The 17593-nt window shown below is 32.0% G+C and overlaps 1 long non-coding RNA gene across 1 annotated transcript in view; it reads left to right on the top strand.

Moving 5' to 3' along the window:
* Positions 1 to 17593, top strand: part of LOC141491965 (uncharacterized) — a 256546-nt gene that overhangs the window by 141938 nt on the left and 97015 nt on the right. Inside the window, exon 2 of the long non-coding RNA XR_012469814.1 lies at positions 10022 to 10076. This is a non-coding gene — a long non-coding RNA (uncharacterized LOC141491965). The remainder of the gene's footprint in view (positions 1 to 10021; positions 10077 to 17593) is intronic.

The following is a 17593-nucleotide window of genomic DNA, read 5'->3' as shown; positions in this document are numbered from 1 at the left end:
CCCTTCTTTCATCTTCCTTTGCCTTTCTCTGCTTCCTTGCCTTCCTTTACGTCATCATTGTTTCTCCACAAATTCTTCGCTTCCCCAATTCCATAGATAACTTCAACATAAGAAATGTTTTTTACTGGTAACCTCCAGTACTTTTAGAAATTCTGAAATTCTGCTTGTGTTCATGTTTAGAAACCTTTCATCTTCACTTGCATTTTCTTCTCAACTCATTTTAAATGAATTTGTTTTCTTTTGAAAAAACAAAATAGATGATACATAAATAGAAAGATTCCTATATTTATATACCTATATTTGTGTGTATATACATATATTTTATATACCTATATTTGAGTGTATATGTACACAAATGTATATATATATATATATATATAGAGAGAGAGAGAGAGAGAGACAGAGACAGACAGAGAGAGAGAGAGAGAGAGAAAGCAAATGATATACATATATATATATATATATATATATATATATATATATATATATATATATATATATATATATATACACACATATATATTTAGGTAAGTGGGTAAGTGTTACTTAGGTAGTGGACTAGTTATAGGTCAAAATCAATATGTCTCCAAATCCTTTGTGGTAACAATGGCTAGATAAAATGCTTTGAAATGAATTTTAAAAGCAAATACTATAATTAGCTTTTATATTGCAGTTTTTTTAAGACAATGATTTTCATTTCATATGGAAATGTTGGTTCCTTCAGAGTAATTTCGCATTCTTTTTGGTTTAAAGCAACTTTCTCTTTGATTACTGAAACATGTTCTCTCTAACATGCAATACCAAATCAACATAGTTTTCTTTTCTTTTTCTCCCCCTTTTCTGAGAACAGTCAGCAGAAAATGTGTTCCAAAATTCAATGAGAATAAGGACATTGATCCCCAGTTGGAGCTTTATGCCACCTTCTCCTTGTCACTCTCAGCTGTAATTTAAGATATCAGTTCTAAATTATTTAACAGTTTATAAGTATAAATAATTCACCAGTCAACAAATAAAGTGACAGCCCATTAATCAGCCTTAGAACATGTGTATAGGTGTCATGATGTAGTCTGTGCTGTGGCTGAGTCCTGCTGAGGTCGACATGCTAGTAGCCACAGATCTTTTGCCTTTCCCTTCATCAGATGTGAATCATCTTACTTGTGGATGGAATTAATTTGGACCCTAGCAAAAACAATTAAAATTCTGTATAGAGGAGGAAACAAATTTTCTTAAGTGTGCCCATTCTGTATAGGGTCCTGCACATGATGAAATTCAGGCCAAATATATTGGAAGGGTAGTTATCAAGGAGAAAATAACTACAAATAAGTATTTTATGAAGGAATTTTCATTTCTTATGAATAGAAAATTATGATTGATATATAATTTTATAATTTATATTTAAGACTATGTTTATACATTTTTATTTTTTAATTTCCCACTTAAATTGCTACTATACATAATGAATATCTTGAGAAATTCTTTTACTAAATAAGAATGATTATAATTATTCTTACATAATGCTGAAAATAGTTTTCTTCATCTCATTAACTCATGCCTTTCCTGGGCATTCCTTCAATAAAATAATTTTCTAACATTCTTTGTGGAATCTTAACAAAACATCTAGACTTTATCTTCTAATCATCTTCGTTACATAAACTAAAATTTCATTGGTAGTGAGAAGGTCCAGAACACATGTAGTGGATTTGTTTTCATAATTTTTCTTTTCCTTTATTTTTAGAAAAAAGACTCTGGTGAGTTGAAGACAACTATAATCCTTCCCTTTTTGTTCTTTGTTTTCAATAATAGGTTTATTTTGCTCTCGTGAAAATGGTATAAGGGTTTTTGAGGGGTGCTGGTTTCAATGTATTTTAATTTGTGAAATGATGGTGATTGCTATAATTCTATAATATATACACCATTATTCAAAAATATGGGCTATGAAATGAAACTATTGATTTATGAAAATATTTTATGTCAAACATATCTGATAAAGATCTGATATCCAAGATTTACAAGTAATTAATTTGAATATTTAAGACTGAATAGATAATAGTCAAAGATATGAATAAATAGTTAAAAATAAGGGCAAGTTACCAATAGCCATATGAAAAAAATACTCTGCTTCACTAAAAGAGAACTGCTAATTTAAATATCTCCAGTTTTACCTCACATCAAGAAAGTTGGCAAAGACAAAAATAAATACAATAATCTTTACAATTAGCAGCAATAGTAGTAAGATAATGCAGTCACATGGTTCTGTGAATAGAGCAGGAGCCCTGAAATCAGGAAAATTTACTTTCACGAGGTCAAATTTTGACTCAGATACTAAGGAAATTAATTTTTTAACTATGTGAAAAAATTTTAACCTAGAAATACTACAGCTAGGCATATACCAAATAAGGATAAATATATATATATATATATATATATATATATATATATATATGTATTTGTACATATATGGATGTGTATATTTACACATGCATGTCTTAGATGTATGTATAGATAGATAGATAGATGCCTATAAATACTTTTATATTGGTATATAGATATCTATTATATGCACATATTTATATGTAAATGTCCATATATTTGTATACCATTATTTGTTCACCCATTTCCAATAAATGTCATCCTACATACATATATTATACATAATTTATTATATGTATATAGTGTATATATATGTATATAGACAGATACATATATATGCACACACATACACATGCACACATACTTTGACTTTTATCCTCTGACCACACACCCATTAGGGAAACCTTATGAAATGGGGGGGATTATAAAATGGTTGAACAAATATTTAAATAGATACATGTAATGGTATAATTTTGTGCCATAGTAGTTGACAAATATAAACTTTTAAGAGAAAATTGAGATTTATTTCAATTGATGCAGTTATTAGCATTAACTTTATACTGAGTATAGTAATAAAAATGAAAATAACATTAAAATGATCTGGTGTAATTATAATGAAGAGATTTGACCCTTGAATTATGAAGGAGGAGGACATGTCATTTAACACAGGAAAATATCAGTTAAGGAAACTTCTTCTGCTAGTGAAAGTCATAATCTTCTTTGCTCTTCTTAGAAAGATTACTGAAATATTGAGCAGTTATGTCCCTGGATGACATGGCAAGATTTGAAGTCAGGTCATTAATTCTAATTCATATATATTTGAAAATATAGGTGAAGAAACAGTTCTGCCAATTCCTTTTATGACACCAATGCTATGCTGATATCTAAACCAAGAAGAGTCAAAACAGAGAAAGTTATAGACCAATTTCAAGAATATTAACTAAGAGATTACAGCAAATTATCATTAGAATGTAGGATTTATAACAGGAATGCAGGTCTGGTTTAATATTAGAAAACTATCAGCATAATTGACTATATCAATAATAAATCTAACAGAAATCTTATGATTACCTCAATAGATTATGAAAAAGTTTTCAACAAAATGCAGCACTCATTCTTATCAAAAACACTAGAAAGCATAAGAATAGATTGGGTTTTCCTTAAAATAATAAGCAGTATCTATCTAAAACCAACAACAAGGCATAACATGTAAGGATAAGCTCGAAGTTTTCCCAGTAAGATTATAGGTGAAACAGGTATTCCAATTGTCACCACCATTATTCAGTTTCATATTAGAAACGTTAGCTTTAGCAATGGAAGAAATGAAATTGAAGAACTTAGAATAAGTAAGAAGAAACAAAACTATCATTTTTTTTCAGATGATATGATGGAATCCTAGAAAATCAACTAAAACTACTTGAAAAAAATTAATAAATTTAGCAAAGTTAAAGAATGTAAATTAAACACACGCAAATCATTAGCATTTCTTTGCATAACCAACAAAGCACAGCAGCAAGAAATAAAAAGAAAAATTCCATTTAAAGTAACTGTAGTGAACATAAAATATTTGAGAGTCTTCTTCCAAAGACGAAACCCAGAAACTATATGAGCACAATTGCAAAACAATTTTGATAGAAATAAAATCTGATCCAAATAGCTGGAAAAATGTCCATGGGAGGGCTGAACTAATTTAATAAAAAATGACAACCAAAAATTTATTTTATAAAAATAGTAGCAAAATTCATCTGGAGAAACAAAAGGTCAAGAATATCAAGAGAATTAAGGTAAAAAAAAGTAAAGGATGGTGGCCTACCAATACTAGATTTAAAATTATAAAGCAGAAGTCATAAAATCTGGCTAAAAATTGGTGTAGACTAGATTGGGTTTAATAAGAAACAGTAGTAATCACAATAGCAAACTACTGGTTGATAAACTCAAAGTCTCTGGCTTTGGGGATAAGAACTCACTATTTAAAAAAAGAATTCACTTTTTTTTAAAGCTGTTTGGAAAACTGGATAAATAGTATGTCAGAAACTAGGCACAGACCAACAACTCTCCTCTATACCAAGATAAGATTGGATGGTTAGAAGGATTCAAACAAAAAAGGTGGTACCATAAGCAAATTAGGAGAACAACAAAACCTGTCTGATCTATGGAGAATAGATAATATTATAAAATGGAAAATGGCTAATTTTGATTATCTTAAATTAAAAAAGTTTTGCACAATTTTTACAGCTAGTGTTTCTGGTAAAGGACTCATTTCTAAAATAAATAGAAAATCTGAGTCAGATTTATAAAAATAATTCCATTTCTCAATTGATAAAGGTCAAATGAAACGAATAGATAATTTTTAGTCAGAAATTAAAACTATAGTCATATGAAAAATTTCTCTAAATCATTATTGATTAGAGAAATACAAATTGAAATAGCTCTGAGGTACTACCTCATACCTATTACATCTTCAATATGATAAAATAGGAAATGATAAATATTCAAAAGGATATGGGAAAACTGGGAAACAAATTCCTTGTTGGTGGTGTTGTGAACTACTCCACCTATTATGGAGAACAATTTGGAACTAAGCTAAAAAAGGATAAAACTGTGTATATCCTTTGATGTAGTAATTCCACTTCTTGGTCTGTATCCCAAAGAGATATCTAACAAAGGGGAAAGTTTCCACATGAACAAAAATATTTATAACAGCTCCTTTTGTAAAGGCAAAGAATTGGAATTTGAAGGGAAATCCAATAATTGGGGAATGGCTGAACAAATTGTGGTATGTAAATGTGATGGAATCCAATTGTTCAGTAAAAAATCATTAGTGGCCTGACCTGAGAAAAGCATGGAAAGATTTGCATAAACTAATGCTGAGTGAAGTGTTCAGGAAAACATAGTACATATTAACAGCAACATTTTATGATGATCAACTATGATAGACTTAGTAGTATTACAATGATCAAAGACAATTCTAAAGCATTTAGGATGGAAACCACCATCCATAGCCAGAGAAAGAACTTTGGAATCTGAATCCTAGAAAAAAAAGCATACTATTTTCCATTTAAAAAGTGTTTTATACTTTTTTCTCTCCATGTTTTTCCCTTTTGTTCTGATTCTTCTTTCACAAGAAATGTGCTTAACAAAGTTATTCATGTATAACCATACATAATCTATACCTATACTTACTGTCAAGGGGAAGGGGTGTGGAAGGGAGGGAGCGAGAAAAATTGTGGAAATCAAACTCTTACATAAAAATGAATGTTAAAATTTATATTTGTTGTAGTTGGAAAAATAAATAAATACATTTTGATTTAAAAATGATTTTTACCCATCTTCCTGTTTTTTTTTCTTTCCTGAATCTTCTGCTAATTTGTTCAGATATTGTAAATGAATAAAGTAAGGAGTCAGAAGTTCAGGTCCTTATTACCTCAAAACTCTATTATTTCAGTATTCTAATAATAACTGATCTTCCTTCTTATAATATTCCCCTTCTAATTTGCATAATCCCCAGTTTCCCCAAAACATCTCTTTTCTTCAAAAAAAAACTTCAGTAATTTTCACCTCTTCCCTCCCTTCCCCCCAAAACTTGTAAAGATATTATACCTCTTTACTAGCAGGTTTTAAATAGATGATTATTGTATTAAATTGGATTGCACTTCCACTTCTAAATACTCTTAGCTGAGAAATACTGTGTTACAATAACAAATCAAAATACTTATTTAGACTTTCAAAAAGTAAGATGTTATTTCAAAAATCATAATTATATGATAAGGTATTCAGTTTTGGAATATTGTATTAATGGTATATCTATTTTGCCATCCTATCTTTCAGAGTTAATTGAACATAATTTGGGAGTTGGACAACTAAGTGTTATAGTGGATAGAAGACTGTGCCTAGAAGACTCATCCCTTCAAGACAATTTCATAGTTGAGGAAACTGAGATTCAAAGAGTTTAAGTTAAATGTCATTTAGATAGTAAAACTCAAAATCAGGAATAAAACTCAGCTCCTCTGATTCCTGCAATCCTTCTAGTGCACCAAGTTGTTTCCTAATACTTGAAGATTTATAAAGCATTTTCCTTACAATACTTCAGTGAGGTGAATACTATGTTATTTGTTCTATTTTGCAGGTAAAGAAAAGGATCAAGAGAGGTTCTATAACTTATCCAAGCTTTTCTTTTCATTACCTCTTTCTATTACATAATATTTGATTTTGATATCATGAATTTCCTCAAATGTCAAATGAGATTGAACTAAATGATATCTATGACCATTCCCAATGTAGCTTATGATTTTATGTATACGGAAAAATATATGAAAGATCAAATATGAACATTTTTGTTACCTGAATTATTATTCAGTTTTCATATGCATATTGAATGTGGGGAAATGTAGAAATCCAAGGCTTAGTTGAAAGAAAAATCATATATGCTAGAGAAAAAGAAATTCAACTTTATTTGGTTACAATTTTATTAATATTGAATTATGCAAACACTAGCTGTTCAAAAAAAATGGAACTAAATCAATAAGATCACAGTGGTTCCAGACTGGTGATCACTTTTGTGATCACATTTGTGATCACTTACAAACTGTCATTCTAGGGATTGTGACCTTCCCTCAAAAAGAAAGATGATCAACAAAAATAAAAACAAAAAATACAAAAAAAACCCCAAACTTTTTCAACCTGAAAAATTTCTAGGCATTGATTCTGTAGTAATTCTTTTAAAATGGGGTCAAGGCTTTTTTTCCTGATCACAACTTTCAGGTATCCCAATAATTTCTAAATTATCTTTCCTGAATCTGTTTTCCAGATCAGTTGTTTTTCAGTGAGATGTTTTACATTTTCTTCTAATTTTTCATTCTTTTGGTGTTGAAGTATTGTATCTTGATTTCTCATAAAGTTATCAGCTTCCTTTAGCTACATTCTACATTTGAAGGATTTGTTTTCCTGAGAGAGCTTTCTTATCTCCTTTTCCATCTGGCCAACTCTACTTTTTATAGATTAACTTTTTGAACTGTTTTATCCATTTAACCTACGCTGGTTTTTAACATGCTATTTTCTTCAGCATCTTTTGGATCTCCTTGACTAAGGTGTTGACTTTGTTTTCATGTTTTTCCTGCATCTCTTTCATTTCTTTTCCCAATTTTTCTTCTATCTCTTTTAATTGATTTTCCAAATCTTTATTGAATTCTGTCATAGCCTGAGTCCAACTTCTATTTTTCTTGAAGTCTTTAGATACAGAAGCTTGTACTTCCTCATCTTCAGACTGAGTACTTTGATCCTCCTTGGGATCATAGACAAAGCATTTGTCAATAGTCTGGTTCTTCTTTATCTTTGTTTACTCATTTCCTCAGTCTGTGCCTGATTTTGGGGTGCTTCCTGAGCTTTTCAGTATTATTGGGACATCCCCACAAAAGGACCTCAGTGTGTGAGGCTTTGACTGCTCTCAGTGTCTGTGAATGACCACAAGCACAACCCTCTACCACAGGGCTGGGGGGATCCCTGTTTTATGGGGGGATCCTAGACTTCAACCAGGATCTGAATGTGGTCACAGTCCCAGAGTCCTGATCCAACCACAGAGGAAATACCTCGGAAGTCTCTCTCTGTGCCCCTACCTTCCGTGGGCTAAGCACTCAGGGTTTAGTTGTCTGGAGGCTCCTACTTCTTGCCTCCAGCTTCCATTTCCTGAATCTGGGCTCACTGACTGTGGCAACTGGCCTGAGGCCTGGGCTTCGGGCTTGCTCTAGCAGAGGTCTCCATGCTGATTCTCCAAGTTGTGTCGGGTGTTCCCCAGGGTGCAGATCAAGAAACTTCTGCTGCCAAGAGCTGCATCTCCCAGGTGCTCTGGAGCTGTTCTTTGGAGGTTGATGTTTCTTCACTCTGGTGGACCACCCCTCTAACCTATGAAAGGCTCTTGTGCTAACATCTTGACACCATCCTTTGAACTATTAATTTTCTCAGCAAAAACATACTTATAAATATTACAAATATATATACTTCAACTAGGCCAGTTTGTATGATTGCAAATTCTAGATTTTAGAGTTCCAATTTACTACTTTGCAATAATTGTGTTTTAAAAAAGACATTAAATAATATCCAAGTGTAAATTAACTCAGGGCAGCTAGAAAGTATAGTGGATAGAGTGATGGGGTTGGAGTCAAAGAGCTGTTGTTCAGTCATTTTCAGTTATATCTAACTCTTCCTGACCCCATTTGAGATTTTCTTTTCTTTCTTTTTTTTGATATTTTATATTATTTTATTTTCTCCCATTTATATGCAAAAACAAGTTCCAACATTCACTTTTAAAATCTTGAGTTCCTAATTCTCTCCCTTCCTCCCACCAGAACCCCCCACATTGAGAAAGTATGTTATTTGAAATAAGTTAAAAATGAAGACATGAAAAACATTGCCACCATAATCATGTTGTTTTTCTTTTTAAATTTTATAACTATTTCATTTGTTTTCCAATTAAATGCAATAGTTTCTTCCAATCATTTTTTGCAAGGTTTTGAATTTTTACAATTTTTCCCCCCTCTCCCTTTGCTCCATCTTCCCCTCAAACAGAAGATAATCTGATATGGTATTTACATATGTTTCCATTATATGCAAAGATCATAATTGAACATGTTGATAGAATATATCTTTAAGGAAGAAAGAAAATATTAGAAATAGCAAAATTATGTAATGCATAAGACAACTTTTTAATAATTGAAGATAATAATCATTGGTCTTTGTTTAAGCTCCACAGTTCCTTCTCTGGATACAGATGGTACTCTCTATTACCAATCTCCTAAAAGTGTCCCTGATCATTGTTCTGATGGAGTGAGCACGTCCATCAAGGTTGATCATCATCCCTTGTTGTCGTAAAGGTGTATGATGTTCTTCTGGTTCTGCTCATCTCACTCAGCATCAGTTCATACAAGTCTTTCCAGGTTTTTCTGAAATCCCATCCTTCTGGATTGAATAATATTGTTCCATAATATACATATACCACAATGTGTTCAGCCATTCCCAAACTGATGTACATCCCCTTGACTTCCATTTCCTTGCCACTACAGAGTTGTTATAAATATTTTTGTACGTGTGAGTTTTTTTACCTTTTTTCATGATCTCTTCAGGATACAGACCCAGTAGTGGTATTGCTGGATCAAAGAGTATGTATATCTTTATTTCCTGTTAGACATAAATCCAAATTGCTTTCCAGAAGGATTGGATCAATTCACAGCTCCACCAACATTGCATTAGTGTGCCAGGTTTCCCACATCCCTTCCAAAATTGATCATTATCCTTTCTGGTCATATTGACCAATCTGTGAGGTATGTGGTGGTACCTCAGAAATGCTTAAATTTGCATTTCTCTAATCAACAATGATTTAAAGCAATTTTTCATAGGGCTATGGCTAGCTTTGATTTCCATGTCTCAAAATGCCTTTGCTTATCTTTTGACCATTTGTCAATTGGGGAATGGCTAGTTTTTTATAAATTTGATTCAGTTCTCTATCTATTTTAGAAATGAGTGCTTTCTTAGCAATACTAGTTTTAAAAATTGTTTCCCAATTTACTACATTTCTTTTGTTCTTGGTTACAATGGTTTTGTTTGTGCCAAAGCTTTTTAATTTAATATAATCAAAATTATCCGGTTTATTTTTTTATAGCATTCTTTGACTCTTCCTTGGACATAAACTACTCCCCTTTCCATACATCTGACAGGTACGTTATTCCTTGTTCTCCTGTATTGTCTTTATGTCTAAATTCTGTACCCATTTTGATCTTATCTTGGTATAGGGTGCAAGATGTTTATCTAACCCTAGTTTCTGCCATACTATCTTCCAATTTTCCCAGAAGTTTTTAATCAAAGAATGAGTTCTTATCCCAGAAGCTGATGTCTTTGGGTTTGCCAAAAAGCAGATTACAGTATTCATTTACAAATGATATTTTGCACCTAATCTATTCCACTGATTTATCACTCTATTTCTTAACTAGCACCAGGCAGTTTTAATGACTGATGCTTTATAATATAATTTTAGATTTGGTAAAGCTAAGTTGCCTTCTTTTTCATTATTTTTTCCTATAAATCCCTTTGTATTCTTGACTTTTTTTCTCCACATGGATTTATTTATTATTTTTCTAGGTCACTAAAGTAATTTTTGGAAGTTTGATTGGAATGGCACTATGGAAGTAATTTGATATAGGCAGAATTGTCATTTTTATTATATTAGCTTGACCTTTCCATGGGTACTTGATATTTACAAATTTATTTAGATAAGATTTTACTTGTGTGAAAAGTGTTTTATAGTTGCTTTCATAATTTCTGACTCTGCCTTGGTAGGTAGACTCCCAAGTATTTGATGTTGTCTGAAGTTATTTTAAATGAAATTTCTCTTTCTAACCCTTGCTGCTGTAACTTGTTAGCAATATATAGAAATGCTTAGGATTTGTGAAGGTTCATTTTATATCCTACAACTTTGATAAAGTTGCTAATGGTTTCCAGTTTTTTTTAGATGATTTCTTAGGGTTCTCTAGGTATACCATTTGTTTCTTCCTTCCCAATTCTAATTCCTTTAATTTCTTCTTTTCTTCTTATTTCCAAAGCTAACATTTCTAATATAATATTGAATAAAGTACTAACATTTCTAACATAATATTGAATAGTAGTAGCAATAGCAGGCATCCTTGTTTCACTCCTTGTCTTATTGAGAATGCTCCTATCTAATAACCATTGCATCTGATGCTTGTTGATGGTTTCACATAGATGCTATTTATCATTTTAAAGAACAATTCATTTATTCATCGTCTCTCTAGTGTTTTTAGTAGGAATGGATGCTATATTTTGTCAAAGGGTTTTTCAGCATCCAATGAAATAACCATATGATTTCTGTTGGGTTTGTTATTGATAGAGTCAATTATGCTGACAGTTTTCTTAATATTGAACAGACATTTGCAGTCCTGGAATAAAATCTGCTTTGTATTATCCTAGTGATAATTTGCTATAATTGCTTTGCTAAAATTTTATTTAAGATTTTTACATACATAATCATTAGGGAAATTGGTCTATAATTTCCTTTCTCTGTTTTGACTCTTCCTTGTTTAGTTATAAGCACTATATTGCTGTCACAGAAGGAATTAGGCAGAGTTCAGTCTTCACCTACTTTTCCAAATAGTTTATATAGATTTGGATCCAATTGTTCCATGAATGTTTGGTTGAATTCACTTGTGAATGCATCTGGCCCTGGACATTTTTAGAATTTCATTTTATGAGATAGGGTTATTTAGGTATTTAATTTCCTTTTCTTTTTGCCTGGGCAGTCCATATTTTTGTAAATATTTATCAATTTCACTTAGGTTATCAAATTTATTGGCATACAGTTGAGCAAAATATTACAAAGTTATTATATTAATTTCTTTCCCATTGGTGGAGATTTCATCTTTTCACTTTTGATGCTAGTAATTTGGTTTTCTTCTTTCTTTTTTTTAAATCAAATTTGCCAAAGGTTTATCTATTTTATTGTTTTTTATAAAACCAACTCAGTTTTATTTATTAGTTCAATAGTTTTGTTGCTTTCAATTTTATTAATTTCTACTTTAATTTTTAGAATTTCTAATTTGCTATTTAATTGTGGATTTTAAATTTGTTTTTCTCTAATTTTAGTTGCAAACTCTGTTAATTGAATTATTCTTTCTCTATTTTATTCATGTAAGGATTTAGAGATATAACATACCCCTGAATAAATACTTTAGCTGTATTCCATAAGCTTTGGTATGTTGTCTCATTATTGTCATTGTCTTGGATGAAATCACTAATTTTTTGAGTGATTTTTTTGTTTGATCCACTTATTCTTTAAAATGAAGCTATTTAGTTTCCAATTAGTTTTGGGTCCATCTTTCCATAGCCTAATATTGCATGTGATATTTATTATATTATGGTCTAAAATATATATATTCAATATTCTGCTTTTCTTCATTTGATTATGAGGGTTTTATGGCCTAGTATATGGTCAGTTTTTGTATAGGTGCCATGTACTACAGAACAAAGTTATATATTCCTCTCTATTTTGGTTCATTGTTCTCCAAAGATCTTTCACGTCTAAGTTTCCTAACATTCTATTTACCTCCTTAACATCCTTCTTGTTTATTTTATGGTTAAATTTATCTAATTCTGAGAGAGGGAGGTTGAAGTCTCCCACTAATAGTGTTCTTCTGTCCATGTCTTCCTGTAACTCATTTGGCTCCTCCTCTAAAAATTTGGATGCTATACCACTTGGTACATACACATTTAGCATTGAAATTACTTCATTTTCTATGCCATTTGTCTCCTTTTAGGAGAATATAGTTTCCTTCCTTATCTCTTTAGATGAGATCTATTTTTACAGCTGTTTTTGTCTAAAATATGGATTGCTACCCTTGCCTTTTTCACTTCATCTGAAGCATAATATATTCTGCTCCAGCCTTTTACTTTTACTCTGTATGTATTTCTCTACTTCACATGTGTTTTTGTAAGCAGTATATTGTAGGATTCTGGTTTTTAATCCTCTATGCTATTCACCCCTGTTTTATGGGAGAGCTCATTCCATTCTCATGCAATGTTATAATTGCTAACTCTTTTGTGCTCTATTACCTTCTTCCATTTGTATTTTCCCTTTTTGTTTTAACCTTATCCCTATTCTCCATTATTTTGCTTCTGAATACCACCTCATTCTAGGTGCTAATCCCCTTCTATCCAACTCCCCTCCCCTTTCTTTATCCTTTCCATTTAGCCCTTCCTACCCTTCCTTATATCACTCCCCCCCCAACTTTCCCTTCTTAATACTTAAAAGATAAGATATATTTCTAAACTCAATTTGGTGTGTATGTTAATCCTTCTTTGAGCCAAATTTGATGAGAGTAAGATTCAGGAAGTTCTCATCTCCTCCCTTCTTGCCCTCTATTACAATAGTTCCTTTACACCTCTTCATGTGATGTAATTTACCCCCTTCAATCTCTTCCTTCCTCCGTCTCTTTACCAAAGGTTTATCTATTGTAAGATGATATCATTTTTAAGAAGATATTATTTTATATCATTCTATCACTCACTGACAAGTCATGAGTGTCCATTACTTCTGGCTAAGTATGTTGCTTCTAATAGAGTTACAATTCTCAAGAGTTATGAGAATCTTTCTCCCAGTTGGACATATAGCCAGGTTCATCTTATTGGATAATAGTATTTTTTTTCTTTTCCCCTAGTTACTGTTTACCTTTCCATGTATCTCTTGAGTTTAGCTATGTTCTTTTCATCAGGAAAATTTGAACAGTTTCTATTTAGTTAAATGTTCATCTTTGCACCTAGAAGAAAAGGCTCAGTTTACCTGGATAGTGATTCTTGACTGCTTTCCAAGCTCCCTTGCTCCCCAGAATATCAGATTCCAAGCCCTTTGATCCCTTAATGTTGCTGCATTCAGATCCTGCGTAATCCTTACTGTGACTCCTTGGTATTTTAATTTTTTCTTTCTAGCCATTTTCAGGATTTTCTCCTTGATCTGATAGTTCTGGAGTTTAGTCACAACATTCCTTGTGTTTTTATTTTTGGATCCCTTTCAGGTGGAGATCTATGTATTCTTGCAATGATTATTTTGCCCTTTGATTTTAGGATTTTAGGATATCAGGGCAGTTCTCCTTTAATATTTCCAGAGGTGCATGATTTTTAAGAAGTTCTATGACTCAATTGTCTCTCCTGGATCTATTTTCCAGTTCTTGTTTTGCCAATGAGGTATTTTACATTTTCTTTTCTTTTTTTTTTGTTTCTTTGATTTTGTTTAATAGATTATATGTGTCTCATGAAGTTTTTGGTTTCCACAGATTCCAATTTTTTTTTAGAGAAGAGTTTTCTTCATTTAAGTTTTGCACCACCTTTTCCAATTGGTCGATTTCATTTTGGAAGAAGTTGTCTTTTTCCATTTGCCTAATTTTGTTTTTGACAGAATTATTTTCTTTTTGTACTTGTCCAATTGTATTTTCATAGGATTTGTTTTCTTGTTGTAAGATGTTAATTTTCTTTTGAGTAATTTTAAATTTCTCTTGCATTTCTTTCCACAGTCTTCCCATTTGATTTTTAAACTCCTTTCCGATCTCTTCAAAGAAGTCTTTCAGGGTTGGAGACCAATTCACATTTTCTTCTGAAGCTCTAGTCCTCTCTGAGTTAGGAACAATGTCTTCAAGGAAACATTCAATGGACTTTGCTTTGCACTGGCCTTTCTTCATTTTAGGCCCTTTCCCCAGGGTCTTGTGTCAGGGAAGGTATTTGTTCACAGACCTTCTGTGTTGAAATCCCTAGAGGCTTTTCCTACTCCACAGGGTTAATCAGTGGGCCAGCTTTTAAAGGATGCCAGAAGCTTTCTCTGGATTGTCTGTGATGTTGATTAGTGGCCCCCTCCCCAGGCCTAAGGCAGGTGGGGTGGGCAGGATTTGGAATGTCCTGGGCTATCAACTTAATCAATCAAGTTAATTAGCAATCTCTGCTAAGGGAGACCACCTGTGTATTGGGGCAGGGTTTAAAACTTGGGGGGGGGCTATTACCATGTTTGTTCTAACACAGAAATGCATGGGGGGGGGACTCATCCCAAAACATGGGGTCTTGGCTGAAAACACACAGGCTCAAGACCAAGGACTTCCAGACCAAATATCCTGACCAGATAGGTGTCTGGGAGCTGTGCTGTCCCATCCACTTTCTGTACACATAGCACATCCTTCCACTGGTGCTCTGAGGTTAGTCCCCAAGCCTCACATGGTTTCTGTTCTCTGCTCCCCAGCTCACCCACACTCTCATTTGACAGACGTCTCTTCAGGATGCTCTCCTTGGTTCTTCTCTGGGTTCTGTCCAAAATCTTTTAAGAGGCTTAGTTCATGTTAGTTCAGAGGAAATGTCAGGAGAGCTCAAAACAGTGTCTAATTTACAAAAAGACAAACTTCCCAGGTTAACAGAAGAGGAAATAAATTACTTACAAAACCCCATTTCAGAAAAAGAAATGGAAGAAACTCTCAATAAATGCCCTAAGCAAAAGTCTCCAGGTCCAGATGAATTTACAACTGAACTCTACCAAACTTTTAAGGAAAAATTAATTTCTATTCTATATAAACTATTTAAAAATAGGAGAGGAAGGAGTTCTACCCTACATGGCGCTCAAACCTAAACCAGGAAGAACCAAAACAGTCAAAGAAAATTATAGACAATCTCCCTAATGAATATTGATGCAAAAATATTAAATATGATTTTAGCAATGAGTCTACAGCAAATTATTACTAGGATAATACAACATATTAAGTAGTATTTGTCCCAAATAGACAGGGATGGTGCAACATTGGGAAAAATTCAACATAATTAATCATATCACTAGCAAAACCAACAGAAATCATATGATTATCTCAATAGATGCTGAAAAATCCTTTAATAAAATACAATATCTATTCCTTTTAAAAAGACTAGAAAGTTTATGAATAAATGGGTTTTCCTTAAAAATAATAAATAGTATCTATATACAACCACCAACAAATATTATATGTAATGAGAATTTACTGAGAGCATTTCCAGTAAAAGCAGGGGTGAAACAAGGATGTCCGTTATCACCCTTGCTATTCAATATAGTATTAGTAATGCTAGCAGTATCAATAAGAGACGAAAAAGAGATTGTAGGAATTAGAATGGGCAATGAAGAAGCAAAACTTTCACTCTTTGTAGATGATATGATAGTTTACTTAGAGAACCTGAGAAAATCATCTATAAAACTTCTTGAAACAATGAACAAATTCAGCAAAGTAGTAAAACAAAATAAACCCACATAAGTCATCAGCAATTCTATATATGAACAACAAAGCCCAAGATATAGAAAGAGAAATTCCTTTTAAAATTACTGTGGGCAACATTAAATACTTGGGAATCTACCTTCCCAGACAAACCCAGAAACTGTATGGACACAATCATAAAGCACTTCTCACTCAAATAAAGTCAGATCTAAATAATTGGATAACTGTCAAATACCCATGGTTAAGTTGAGCTAATATAATAAAAATGACAATTCTACCCAAATTAAATTACTTTTTCAATATCTTACCAATCAAATTACTACTTTACTTACCAATCAAATAACTACTTTAACAATCTAGAAATATTAGTATCAAACTTCATCTGGAGCAACAAAAGGGCAAGAATAGTAAGAGAACTGATGAAAAAATGTAAAGAAGGTGGTCTAGCTGTACCAGTTCTAAAACAATACTATAAAGCAGTGGTCAAAACTGTCTGATATTGGTTAAGAAATGGATCAGTGGATTAGGATAGATTCTAAAGAAATTAGGTAAATGACTACAGCAATCTAATATTTGACAAACTCAAAGACATTAGATTCTGAGATAAGAACTCACTAGTGATAAAAATTGTTGAGAAAACTGGAAAATAGTGTGGCAAAACTAGGCATAGATCCACAAATCACATCCTATACCAAAATATGGTCAAAATGGGTACAGCATTTAGACACCATAGATAAATAGATACCATAGATAAATTAATAGATCAAGAAATTAGCTATCAGATTTTTGGAAAAGGGATAAATTTATGACCAACCAAGAATTAGAGATACTTATTAACTATAAAATGAATTATTTTGACTATAGTAATTTTAAAAGGTTTTGCACTAATAAAATTAATACTGTCAAAATTAGAAGGAAAGCAGAAATCTGGGAAAAATCTGCACAACTAGGAATTCTGATAAAGGTCTCATTTCTAAAATATATAGAAAATTTCATCAAATTTATAATGTCTCAAGTCATTCCCCAATTGGTAAATGGTCAAATGGACAGTTTTCAACTGAAGAAATTAAAGCTATACATACATATATATATATATATGTATATATGTATATATATATGTATATATGTATATAATGCTCCAAATCATTTTTGCTTAGATAAATGCAAATTAAAAAAAGCCATGAGGAATGATCTAACACCTATCAGATTGGCCAAGATGAGAAAAATAGAAAAATGATCAACGTTGGAGAGGTTGTGGGAGGATTGGGACAATGATGCATTGCTGATGGAGTTTTGAATGGATCTAACATTTCTGGAGAGCAATATTGACCATTTGCCAAAGAGCAATAAAATTGTTCATACCCTTTTACCCAGAAATTCCAATTATAGGTCTATATCCAGAAGAAATTATAGAAAAGGTAAATTCCCTACATGTTCCAAAATATTTATATTCA

This window comes from Macrotis lagotis, chromosome 6 (assembly GCF_037893015.1).
Source record: "Macrotis lagotis isolate mMagLag1 chromosome 6, bilby.v1.9.chrom.fasta, whole genome shotgun sequence".
Classification (NCBI taxonomy): domain Eukaryota; kingdom Metazoa; phylum Chordata; class Mammalia; order Peramelemorphia; family Peramelidae; genus Macrotis; species Macrotis lagotis.
This window is presented reverse-complemented; position numbering and strand designations above follow the sequence as displayed.